This window comes from Anas platyrhynchos, chromosome 14 (genome assembly GCF_047663525.1).
Source record: "Anas platyrhynchos isolate ZD024472 breed Pekin duck chromosome 14, IASCAAS_PekinDuck_T2T, whole genome shotgun sequence".
Taxonomy (NCBI): domain Eukaryota; kingdom Metazoa; phylum Chordata; class Aves; order Anseriformes; family Anatidae; genus Anas; species Anas platyrhynchos.
The window spans coordinates 17,709,556-17,723,368 of record NC_092600.1 but is presented as its reverse complement, the minus strand read 5'-3'; the positions used below and the strand labels follow the sequence as shown (position 1 = coordinate 17,723,368).

Here is a 13,813-nt window from a genome sequence, read left to right as displayed (position 1 = left end):
AGCTGGAAATCCAGACATTTATTTGTAACTTAAGTATATACTTTCTCATTTAATTTCTTCTGGAAAGGTTTTATCTCAAAACTGAGATGTGAACGATATATTTAGTAACAACTACTTCATAATTGTGCTCTCTGTGTACTTTTAATACAGATTTAACCAGGGGTTTATATTCCTTAAATTTTCAAATGAAGATTTGTTCAGGGTATGTGCTTTATGTAAAATAACTGTTAACAACTTGAATGTAATATCAGATTTTTTTTCCTTTTCCCAGAATCAGGTATCAAGTAAGCAAAATTCTGATATGAGGTGATTAGAACATAGATGATATTTCTGAATTGTGCACTAAGAACATCCAGAATATAATGGTGGTAGTTCTCAACTGGTTCAGTTTGCATTTAGGGAAGAGGTATGCATGAGTAGTGTGAACTTCTTTACTCTTCTTTACTCATGGGTTCAGAAACACTATTTCCAGGGTCAGGAGCCTTTTCACATTTCAATTCCCCTTAATGGTTTGTACTCTGGGTTCCTATGTTAGGATACCATGTTTTCTACAGTGATAACAAAAGCCAACTGCCATTAGGTAAACACAAAGGGTACTCATTTTTCTTCCAAACATACACCTTGCCTATTATGTTGTCACAGCATTTAATGTATAATGCAGTTTGTTGCATAATACTGTCACATATGAAAGTAAAATGACTCGGCTGCTAAATCTGTCACTTGTTTCTGTTGGGCACAGTGTAAGGCAGCACTGGAACACGGAAGGAATCCGACAGACCAGCAGCAGCAATGTTTATAGTAAACCTCAGGCATCTTAATTGTTTTCTTCATATTTATCTTTACAGGAGAAAGACCAATTGCTTTTCCTTTTCTGTTTAATCAGTAATGCCTTAAGTCAGGAAAGAGGAATAGTAGAAACAGACCAAAGGAAAGCTTGCCAAGTGGCTGGAGGGGCAGTGTGGGTCCTGGAACATGGCTGAGTGTCTTGCACATGGAGGGGGGAAATGGGTTAGCAAGTGGGGTTAAGATGAGCCACAGAAGATGGAACAAGGGATCCTCAGTTGCTGGGTGAAACATGTATCTCGCACCTGGTAATCCCTTGAATAAATGAATGCAGTTGTTCTGCTTTCAGTGTGTGAAAGCAAGTTACTGCTTACCACTAGGCAGCAGCTTTTACATGTGGCTTCTCACAGGGCTGTCTGACAGGACATGTGTCCTGATCGAGTTAGTGCAGCCATACAAGTATGGGAAGTCTTTGGCATGAGAGAAATTGGTGCGACTGCAGAAGGGAAATGTGGACATGAAGGGCTCATTTCTGACTTCTTATGGAGCAGCAGAACAGCCTCTGCATTAGTGAGGGCAGCATTTGAACCCTAGTATAATGCTCCATTAATGCATGTGACTGCTTCATTAAACATGCTGGCATGACAGGATAACTGTGCTGTTTCATAACAAAAGCTCTTACCTAGTGATGGACACAATGACGAAAGGTCAATTTCTGATGAGTACGAACAGTCTCTTGCCTGAACCTTCTTTTTAAGAAACTAAACTAATGGACAAAGTGAGTGACAAATCTGGTAGACTCATCTGTGAGCATGCTTGAACCACCAATGTGTCTTGCCCATCACTTGACCATTCCATCGCACTTTTTTAGTTGCTGGTTAAGTGTTTTTATTGTGTAGCCACAAAGCATAGTATAAACAGGGAAAACATGGACTCTTATCTGCATTAATGCTGAATTATTCAATGTTTGAAACTAGCCAGCCAAGTTTAGGATAGGAATATAAATCCTTTTCAGATTAAATGAGACCTCATGACTTTTTTCTTCCCTTAATTCTCAGCACCTGAAATTCTATGGTGTAAGGAACATGAGGTTTGTTTTTTTTTTAACATTTATTGTTTTTTATGTCTCTATGTTATTAGCACAAGCTTTTCCATGTCCACAGCTGGAACCCTAGACTCTCTGCAGTAGAAATAGCAAATAAGCAGGCATAATACCTGCTCTGCACTTGTGAAAATGTCTGCCTTAATGTGAACTTGGTGAAAAAATACTATTCAGAATAAGACTGTTATTAAAAAGAATGTTATATTATTAATAAGAATACTTATTCCTGAGTGAATCCATACTAATGCTACATAAACAATCTAAATCACTTATGTTTTGACGGAACACTTTGGCTCTCCATTTTCCTAATGTCCTTTTTATTTTATGCTCTTTCAGGAGAAAACTTCTCTGTTTCTCATCAGAGTACATCAAATGCAGCACTCCTTCTGGTAAGAATATCTGATTATTTTACTTATATTATAAAACATAATTCTCTGACTTGCGACATATTCAGCTGTTTTTATTTTCAGTAACTGCATTTAACAGTCTCATCTTCTTTCCAGCAGCACTTTAATTCCTTTTATTCTTTTGTTCGCATCTCCTCCGCTTTCTGAATTTATTCTGCAACTTCATGAACAATGCTGTAAATCTTCCTGCAGTCAGTATTTCCAACAGTTTCAAACAGCATGTGGTATGTCAAATCCAGGGGTTCCAAGATCTACTTTTTAATCCTTTTCTGCTTTTGTTCATTCTGTGAAGTTTTTGGCATCATTAGTTGTGTCAAATTCAAGCATGCTGCAAGCATGCTGCCCTAGCAAACCAAATACGGTAATGAATTTGCAGTGGAAAAGGAAAATGTTCAGGAGACCCTTTACTAACTACAGTATGTTTTGCCATTTAAAGAACCTATTTACTACTGTTTTTTTTTTTTTCAGGAGTGTCTTATCCTTTCTCTTTCCAGGAGCATGTTACATTTCTAGCTCTGTAATAATTACTTTTTACACTTAGAATGGGTTTGAAAGTACTGTCTAATTATGTTATATGTTGCTTTCTGTGTTTTGTGTAATAAGTTTCATGTGCTACTGCAGAAAGTTGTCATTGTGTTTAGTCATGCTTGATTCAGCAACAGATACCGCTTCAGGATTAAGCTGATGTGGAAATAAAGTATTGGTACATGGGGATGCATCATCTCACTACTTTTCTTGTTCTGTAGATCTAGAAGCTGGCAGGGGAATTTTGCGTTTCCCTATTAGGGAAAACTAACAGTGGATTATTCTGTGACTGAGCTCTATTTGATCATTTTCTCAGAATTAAGGGTAGTATCTGTTTTTAAATAAAGACACCTATGGAAAAAAAAAAATACATTCTTTAATACAAATACTAGAGACCTAACTCTGAGTTACTTGAATTAGGAGAATTAATAATTTTAATAGCAGAAATAACTCTCATATATGCAAGATGTATCCATAGAACTGCTGTTGAATGTGTAGCTTTCATCCTTAGCTGATTTCCATTTTTGTAAGATAAATGATGGCTTCTTACACAGCACTGAACCTCTTGGCTGATAGGCTTTGGGTGTATTTGACCTATTCTGATACTTTATAGCGATACTTTGTCTATTTAATGGAGTTTGGATCAAAATTCATACATTTTCTGAATCTCATAATTACTAGGATATTCTGGATCTGGGCTTTTAATGGCTTTTTTTCCAACTGATAAATTTTTAAAAGAAAAAAGCTACTAATTCAGGTTCTTAAAAACAGGGATATATTCTAGACAACATTCTGAAATAATATGCATCTCTTCCTTTTGACACTTGTTTGTTTATAAATGGAGTGCTTTGGTATAAGGTGGCCATCAGGGAGCACAAAAGCCTATGCTAAATAGCTATGAAGTATGTGTGCAATTCTCCATGAAGGGAGAAATTTTTGAACGTGTAACTTAAAAGAATTATGCTGAGAAAGGTGAACTATCCCCTCATAAATACATGAGGTACATGCCCATGTACTTCAGTGTAGCTAACATTGTAACTAACAGCCACAAACACTGAGAATTATGCACCAACACTTCAATATATTAGCAAATTAATTCTGAACTAGAGAAATGTTCAGATGACAGTGGAGATCTCATAACAGAAATGTAAGAAATAGCATCTGTCAAATTGAAAGGGGTGCAATTGAAATAAGTAGAGAGAATTCATAGTGCCTGATTTCAAAATGAGGTTTTGGATTTTCTAGGTCTATAGAAGCTTTTTCACGTGTTCAGAAATGGAAAAATTAAATGCTGACCCTGAGCAAGACCTGATAATTTTAGCTGTGTAGGTTAGAGGGTCCAGCTTTCTCATCTTTCATGTGCGGTAATAACAAAAGTTGTATTTCTTTTTAATTTATTGGTCTAGGAGAAAACATTTTCTTTTAAATGAATGCATTTGTTGACTTGTGTTGCTGATCTGTTTGTATGTCCGCTTTCTATTACACTCAATTTATTTAAAAAAAAAAAACACAAATCAATTCTTGTGCCATAACTGGTACTGCAGTCTACTTAGTCTGGGGAAAGAGCTGCATTCTATTGTATGTGGGGATGACCTCCTGAAGTCCTTCCAACCTGAATTATTTTCTGATGCTGTGATTCATATCGAAGTACAACTCTGTGGACCTACATTTTAATGAACAGTTTGCCAGCAAACATGTCAGTCTGAACTGCACTCTTTCTGTACATAGTTTGGACAGGATTTAGCTCAATTCACTGAGTGAATGCACTGAAATTGAATATCTTGATGCTATCCCTCCCTCCCCTCTGAAGTTGTTAATTTTGGCAATAGAATCTCCCATGTCAATTTAGGCTCGGTGCCTGGTCTTAAGTTTTGAGGAATCATATTTGTGCACTTGGAAATACACTAAAACGTAGGGTGACTGATCTATTTTCAGAAGAAATAAAACCAAGATGGTTTTATAGTTCATTATTAAGCATACCTGCCAGTGGTCATGGTATACTTACAGAACTGTCTATGAAGTCTAATATATGTAAATCTTGGCAACGAGCAAACGAAAGATTCATAGTACTATGTAGGTAAAGACTCACCCATTTTTCTTGTGATCTGTTCTTGTTTTAAGATCTCTGTTGTATCCAAAATATCACCACCTTTGCTCAGAGTGGAAAGAAGTGAAGAAAGCATTTATGCTTTATTTAAAATAATTTATTAATTTGCTCATCTAGAATTACTGAATTCCGGTGAAGGTTCGGACTGATTGCACTTAAGCAAAAAGGTTGGTTAGAGTTCTCTGAAGGAAGTTTTCTTGCAGTTTAGTTTAGTTGAACAAAGCAAAATCTTTGTTGCCTTCTCTCTCAGAATTAGTTAAGAAAAGCATGTCTTCCACTGCCTTGAGTGTGTTTCAGTGACAGAGTTTGTATTCATTCTCGTTCCAGGAAGCATGGAAATATATTAATCTTGGTTCATACTCCCAAACCATCTTTCATCCAGTGATCTCCTATTACAAAAAATTGAAGCCTCAAGACATAACATTTCTGTGAAATATGTAAGAAAGATGCAGGGGTCACTTCACACAGCACTGATATGCAGTCACCTTTGGAACAGAAACTGGCAGTTGTTTAGCTGTGTGCTCTCTGATGAGCACTATATCCAGCTGAAGCTTTGTTCTGATTTTAGGGAGCTGAGAGAGTATTAGTGCTGGCACTGGACTGGCATGTTTAGGTCAATAGCACTCTCCTAACAAAATGAACTGGGGAAATTTGTCAGACAGGAGTTGGGATCTTACTTTCTGCCTTTTTAAAAACAAAAACAAGACCTGCTCCAACCCCTCCTCCCCCCCCACCCCATACCCAACACATATAAAACATAGATACTAGGCTTTGAAATGACAAAGTATCACCTGCTAACTGACTGATGCTTCTCTGTGTTACTCAGGTATTGATTTGAAGTCTTTTCAACATTGATTGAACTTAGTTCACAGAACTTGACAGGACTTCAGTTCAAGACACAGGATAAACCCAAATGTTTGGGATACTTGAGACAGCTATGTTGATATTTGCAGGTGATGTCTTCTACCACTGTGATTTGACTCTCAAGTCGTTTGGCAGCAACAAGAAAGAAGTGTGTGAAATTATTAATAAGATATTGAATGAAGAAGCATCTGTTTGTCCAGATGTTTTACATGTTACCCTTCCGCTACATAAAACAATCAATGATTTTATATTTATTCTTGAACTGATTTTTTGTTTTGGTTTGGTTCTGTTTTTCTATGGGGGAAAAACCTACCTTAAACATCAGGATGCATGCAATCATTCAATTGCATTCAATTAAAATCAGTGAGTGAAATACCATTTCCATGGAAATCTGGTTAGAAAAAAAAAATCAAGTCCTTGCAGCAGCACGCTGTTAACTTTTCAGGGGGTTAATAAACTGGACTGGAATTAAGTATTTAATTCTGCCTTAAAATGATGACAAAATAGGTGATTGTGCACATAGCTTGCACGGAAACACCTTAGCAAAGGGCAGGTAGTGTATTGCAGAGCCAGTTGCATGCCTGGTTTGTGCCCTGTCTGTGTGCACTAGAGGATGTAGTGATGTGTATCCTGAACCAGCATGTCTGATTGGAGGTGTCTTTGGTTTCAGTGCCTGTGGTGTAACTTTAGTGCAAATAGATGCTGGGTCAGCAAGACTGAGAAGTTAGAAGTTAGGCTCAGATGCCTCCTTTGAACATTTCTGTACCTGTACAAAAAGATCTGGTTCCAGCAGGGTGCGTTAAGGCAGACCTCCTTTGTGTAGCTGAGTGTCCAACGTGCTTTGTAGGTTGTAGGAACATTCAAGAGCTTGCACCACATCTTCTATGTGAGTGTTGTCCTAAGTGTTGCTCACTAGTCTGATTCTGATAAGTGAGTTATCATGGTCAGTATGATGGAAGGAAATATGTAGGTGAGTCTCACAAACTCATGTCATGTGAAGCTCAGGTGTTGTCTAGTACTTTTTTGGTTCCTTTAATTGTGTAGGAGAAAAGGGATCATTTCAGAAAAGCTGTTAGCCCAATTGCTGCAGGGCAAGGCCAGAACCAAAACAGAGCTGCAATGCCTGTCTGCTACTTTTAGTTTCAGATTTATACTTTTTTTTATACTTTTACTGGGGAGAATACAAACAAGAGTTACAGGTCGTAGTTAGGAGAATGACTTGGAGTATAGACTATTCAGTCAGGACAAGGTTTGCACTTTGAATCTTTTTAAGGAAAATAATCATGTGCCACGTTGACAGGCAGCTTTAGAAATCATTAAGGGTGAATGCATTTCAGTAGGATTTGTATTGCTAGTATTAGTCTCTAGAAAATCCCATTTTAAAAAAGACTGACATAACTTCACAAATATATGTATAAAATGAAACATTTCCATCACTTCTGATGACTAACCTCTGTAGAAATGTTTCCAAATAAATACTTAATTTTCAAGGAATAATTGAAATTGTGGGAAGAAGAGATATTGATCAAGGACTATTTCCTTTAATATTTGAGAAATAACAAGGAAAAGAAAAAGGAAGGAAAGAAAGAATAAGGAAATGTACTAAAACTGTTTATGATCACAGTCCTGTAAGAGCAGAACAAAGGGAGCTGCAAAAGATGTGGTGTAATCCCTGGTGGTGCTCAGAACGGTTGGAGCTAGATGGCCTTTGGGGTCCCTTCCAACCCAAGGTGGTTTATGATAGTGGCTCATAATGGATCACGTCCTCCCTGGTGAACAAGAGCCGTTACCAGTTAGGTGGTGGTGGTGATCTTCTCATTTATCTGCACTGTTATTGAGCTGTAAAAACTAAGCAGGAATGCTTCCGAATCCTGCAGCAGGAGAAGGAGGTGGTAGCAGGACTGTGAAGTGCTGCGAGACAGCAATGACACTGGCACTTGCCATGAGAATATAGGATTTTTTTTTCTAGCTTCCCTCTTCCAGCTCTTCTTAAAAAATTTTTCTACTTTTTTTTTTTTTCAAAAGATAAAATGATAATCCTCTCTGCAGCCTTACAGAAGGATAAAAACATGCATGCAGAGATCAATCTCTGTTTCATTGAGCTTTTTATTTGTCCAGAAACATTAATAATGCTTGATTCCCTTTCTTAAGGCAGGGCAATAGGAACCCAAGGAAAACAGATGCCCAGTTTGTATATGGTACAGACCTTCACCAGTCATTTGGAAGAAGTTAAGGAGTTTGCATTAAACCAGTCATACTTCCTCCTTGCCCTAAGCCATGGGCAACTGTTGATCTGAAAGTCAGAAGTCAAAGCATTAAAAAAATTCCATGATTTGGCTTTGTGCTCTCAGGTGTCTGACACACCACATGTAAAGTAGACACTTTGGACCCTTCTTGAACTAGAAAAATACTGGCTGTGTGCTTCGAGGTCAAGAGATTGGAGTTATCTGGGAATTCTCATCTTAATCCTAGCTTGATTGCTCCATTATGTGGATACTTGTTAAAATCCTAAAACTTTCTTGGACATCTTTATCAGTTACATTACGTATCTACATACACAGTGGGTTATCTTTCCTACGTAAGCAACTGAGGAAAAAAAACAAACAGGTAATAAGTATGAATCTGTATATGAAAGGAATACCATTATGAATGTAGCCTCACTAGTAAACTCATTCTTTTTAGTGTTTTCTACTGAATGTCAGAAAAGGCATGAAAGTGGTATTTCATGAGAGATGAGCTTTCATAGATTTATCAGTCTGATAGCAAAAGAAATGACTTAAATTCTCAAAATGCAGACAAAATGTCGAGAATTTCTTTCTGTTGCTTCAGAATGAAGAGGAAGCAGGGTGGTGGATGAAATTTTGTTTCTTAGCTCATGGCAGGGGGTGTGAAAAAAACTGAACCGACAGTTTGGGGATTAGTACCATTCCTACCTCAAATGTTCAATGTCCTTATCATCCTTTTGATCCATGAATTTAAACCACAACAGAAACAGTTGGTTCTTGGAAAAAACAATATTTTTCAATATAAATTTTAGATTAGAAGTCTTGGACAATATTTTTCAGTTGAGGTAAGAAATACATGCGTCTAAAGTTCTGGAAAGACATGTAATGAGAATTGACTTTTTATTTCAGTTTGGCATTTGAATGCACAGTTCTTTTCATTGAATTTCAAGTTAAAATGTCATTTCATTTTGGTTTCATGGTTAAAAAAAAGAAACAAAATGACATTTCAAAATGAAATAAAAATATCATTTTGAATCAATGTTAATATGAAAGGTCACTTTGTTTTCATAGCCAAAAAATCCCTCTGGAACAGAATATTTCATAGTTAAATGAATTAATATTTTTTCAAAATGTCTTATGAGGAAGTGGAAATTATTTTATATGTACAAGCAGATAATCAGATTTGATTGAGATGATTTGCATGCAAAATATGTTGGCTGGCTATATCAAAAAGCTTATCTTGGTTGAATTGTAAGCCTGGACTCCTGGAAATAGTTCTCAGCTTTTGCAGTTACAGCATTGCATTAAAAGTGTTTATATGGTGCTTGCACATGTGATGCTGGACAAGGTGCTTCCCCTTTCTGGTTTCCATTTGCTGGTTAAATGGCCGTGTTCCTCTGAATTCCCTTCCACCTCTCCTGACTTCATGTTCTCTGGGTTGGTGCCAGGACCCAGCGGAGCTGCACAGCAGAAAAGGTCCTTCCCTGTCATGTAATGGTCGCTCATGGTGCAGAAAGATTGGGGTTCCCTTCCTCCTCATCTCAACCCTGCAGTACGTTCACAGCTGTTCTCTTCATTTCTGCAGGCAGTACTTTGTGTGTCGCCTAGGGAGTCTACAAATAAAGGCAAGAGGGTGACAAACTGGAAGAGCTGAAAAACAGTGGGTGGTTACTTCTATTTTTTCTTTTCCTAAATAAGAGGATATTTCATACTTTGCTTTGCAATGTACTTTTGCTTGTACTACAGAAATGTTTACCTTTTTTTTCTCAGCTTTTACAAGCAATTACTGAAGATGCAATTTTGTGCTTAATGAGTAGCTGAGCACTGAACCTTAAAAAAAAAAAAGCTCCCACTCTCCAAATATTAATTAGTCCTTCAAGTTAAAATAGTTAAAAGCATCCACTTTTCAGGTTGACTCTCAAAATACTTTCCATTGTCAAATGGTCAGATTACCTGTTCTCTTTGAGGAGATGCATTCAACACACCCCAAAGAATCAAAAAAAAAAAAAAAAAAGCAGACTTGCAAGTTTGCTTTTGGTTTTCAAAGTTGAGTCCATGATATGTTCCTTTTACTGTCTGAAATGTTGCTTAATTTTTCATATTAAGATCTCATTAGCCTGGCACTAGCTGGAGGCTGACTGGCTGTTTCCTGCTGTTGTTTTTCCTGTTAGTTTAGGGTCAGGCTGGGGCTGGCCATTTGCCTACATACAGTCATAGCAGGAACCCCTGCAGGCCATCCTGAGTCCCGTGCTGCTATTGGGACTAACTGTGATGTTAGAGCAGGTTGCCCAGGGCCTTGTTTCCTCTGGATTTGGATATACCCAAGAAGAGAGAGAGCTTTTGCCACTTCCTGTCTGAACTGATACAAACATTGACAGACATTAGAGCAGGAAGCAAGGTAGAACCTGTAGTATACATTTCTAATTGAACGGGATTCTTACTGGAAATGTTTCCATTTTAGGTTTTTGTCCAAGTAGTGAATAAGAGGATAAATTACTTATCCAGTTTGCACTTGATGAGAAAAAAGAAACATTCCAGTTAAGTTCATAAGATTTTTTTTGTTTAAGGTCTTTTGGCATCTCTAGTAGCTTTTAAGTACCCTTTAGCATTTATTGGTTGTCAGTAAACTTGAGCAGTAGGTATGTGAAACCAGTACTTGAAAATCTAAAGACAAAATAGGTGTAGATAAATCAAATTGGATGGAGTGCTGCATTCATACAGTGGTCTTGCTTAGGAAATGCACAGAGCCACGTGAGCACTTTGGCATCTTTGCCAGGAAGAATTGATGTCTATGCAAGCTGTAGTACTAATGAACCACACATGCTTGTTGCATCTTTAACGAGATTCACAGTATTAGATGCTTCCAAATAAGGAAGCCAAAACACATCTCATGTGTTTCAAGAGAACAACAAATAGATAGGGAATGTTCCACCATGCCCACCCACACTGTTCAGATGAAATCTGAATAGCGGGTTGTGCTCTGCTTGCTGCTACCTGGGCGAAATATATCCCCTCGAGCTGGGAAGTGGCTGTTGTGAAACGTGTACTTTGCAGGGTGAGGCAGCTGCTTACTGAACATGTCTGCTACAGCAAGGAAAGCCCACAGATCAGTAAGAAGTGTGCAAGTTGTCACAGGCACAGAAAATGTAACTGTGTAGATATTGTGGTTTTGACAATTGGATTATTTAAAAAATGCTAAGTGTTGTCCCACTGCCCTAGCGCCAAGAATGAACCTGCAATGCTACAGCTTAGTGTTCTTTATTCTACACTTCCAACACCGAGAGCAAGATTTACGAAGGTCCCAAGTCCTTGTTTCTGTAGGGACAGTTCAGTCTGAGTTGGCTTTTCAACAGGGTTATTCTTGTAATCAATCACTTGTAATCAAGGTAACTTAAAAACATCAGTAGTATTTCACAGCAGAATAATGGCAATGATACATTGAATCCCTGTGCTTCCAAATGCATAAAATGAAATAAATGTGATCTCTCCCTCTAATTTTTCTGTTGAAGATGAAAACACACCATCAGATTCAACAAGACAGGGAGAGATATTAGTAAGACCTTTGAGTTGTTCTATTTAACTGCTCGGCACTTCAAGCCTTAAATAAATAAATAAAACCCCCAAATGTATTCAGCTTGTCAGCCTCTGGGCAGAGCTGCCTTCTGTTGTTACAGCCCTGTAGGTAGTAACTCTTAGAAGTGTTGGTAGAAATATAAAAGTGAAAATACTTCTGCATTTGTTTTTCATCTTTCCTTTTCATTCACACCTAGATTTTGTATTCACTTCATAGCTTTGTTAGAACAAGCTGGAGGGCTACGATATTGATGGAAAGTTAGTATTTTCTGTGTATGTATGTTGTATGTACTCATATAGGTAAATGGATGCTTCTGTTAGGGAACCTCTCACATATTCAAGTCCACTCAAGTAGTCAAAAACACTTCTTCCTGTTTCTCTTTCATTTTGGTGCCTTCTCAAAGCAGGGTGTGTGTATTGAAACACATCTTGAAGATCACAAATTTACAAGCAAGATACTGTAATTTTTATAGTTTATTGGCTATTACAGTATACTGTAATAAATTCTTAGTGCTGTCTAATCCTAAAACTGCACCAAGCAGTAATGCTTGTATGAATTATTAATTCTTAAAAGGGTCATATCAGAGAAATGCTTTGTATGGGATGGTTAGAAAAATCAAAGTGCAGCACTGGGCAGAAAAGTGACTGCTTAAATGGGAGAAAAACTCTTAGCTAGCAGAAAAACTATATGGTATTGTTATAGTCTCCTTTTTTTCCTGGAGTTTTATGTGTGCGTTTTTCTCCCCTCAAAGGCTTGGGGTTTTCTCTTCTTTTTCTTTCTTTCTTTCCTTTTTTGTTCTTTTCAACTTCCCTCTGTTGCAGGATCTGAGTGTGCCTTTCTATTATGGTCTGTATTGTCAGCTGAATTCTAATCTAAGTAATGGAAAAGTCAAGCAAATTAGGAAGATAGTGACTTTTAGTACTTGCGGCCAATATCCCAAATATCAGTATTGTTATTAAGAGAAAAATGGTAAATATTGTTATGAACAGCCTATAACTGCATAGTCTCTATTCTATCCAGGGGAATTCAGCCTTCAATTAATAGAGGCAAGCAGATACTCCTGTAAAAGCTCAATAGCATTTTTTCCCAATGGCTCACAAGTAGGGCATGTGCCATTCAGCTTGCTTTACTGCTAATGTGTGCTATGGAACATCCTGTTTGCATTAGCAGGCTGATGCTGGCCATGTCCTCAAGCCAGGGGATGATATTTAAGTAACTTTCCACAGGAGGGTAAGATAACTGAAATATATAGCATTGTGTGAGTATTTTCATCTTCGTTCTGTCTGGAAGAAGCAGTAGTGACAGTAGGTTGCAGAGATTAATTTGCATCTTTAACTGGCATGGCTGTTTCTGAAGTGAACATCTGACCATACCTTCTGATTTAGAACATCATATTCTGCCTTGCACTTCAAGTACTGACTGCAGTCAGGTGAAAAATTCTGTGGTTTCTCTCTTATTTTTTTACATGCCATCTGTACTGTCTAGTGGGGTTCTCCTGATGGGTATGTGTTTGGACACTTACTAGCTGTGATTCCTTCAAAAGTTATAACTGATTATTGATGAAGGGGGGACTTTGTCATAGGGAAATAATTATTTGACATCTTAGTGTAATAGGTAAATTTAGGCCCATGGTGCAGAGAATATATAGTATATCCAAAAATCTAAGTGTTTTAGTATGTTTGCTAGAGTCATGGTAGACAAAGCAGGTATTTATTTTACAATGCATGACCATGCTTTCATAATATATGCCTGTTTGTTTGGAATGGATTTCATCCACATCTTTCAGTATAACCAAAACAAAATAGTGCTGTGGGTTACTTTAGTTTTTTTACAGTAAGCAAGTCTATTTGTTAGCATGTTTTCTTATCACTTATTACTTTTTGAACACCAAATAAGTTATGCATCCTCACAAAAGTAAAAGAATCACAGAATCACAGAATTTCTAGGTTGGAAGAGACCTCAAGATCATCGAGTCCAACCTCTAACCTAACACTAACAGTCCCCACTAAACCATATCCCTAAGCTCTACATCTAAACGTCTTTTGAAGACTTCCAGGGATGGTGACTCCACCACCTCCCTGGGCAGCCCGTTCCAGTGCCTCACAACCCTTTCAGTAAAGAAATTCTTCCTAACATCTAACCTAAAACTCCCCTGGCGTAACTTTAGCCCATTCCCCCTCGTTCTGTCACCAGGCACATGGGAGAACAGGCCAACCCCCACCTCTC

General features: G+C 37.6%; 1 protein-coding gene across 4 annotated transcripts in view; it reads left to right on the top strand.

Annotated features, from left to right (window-relative positions):
• Positions 1-13,813, top strand: part of TENM2 (teneurin transmembrane protein 2) — a 1,606,114-nt gene that overhangs the window by 34,262 nt on the left and 1,558,039 nt on the right. For all 4 annotated transcript variants that reach the window (XM_072044660.1, XM_072044658.1, XM_072044657.1 and 1 more), the window contains exon 3: positions 2,222-2,274. The gene's annotated coding sequence lies outside the window, so the exon portion shown is untranslated. The remainder of the gene's footprint in view (positions 1-2,221; positions 2,275-13,813) is intronic.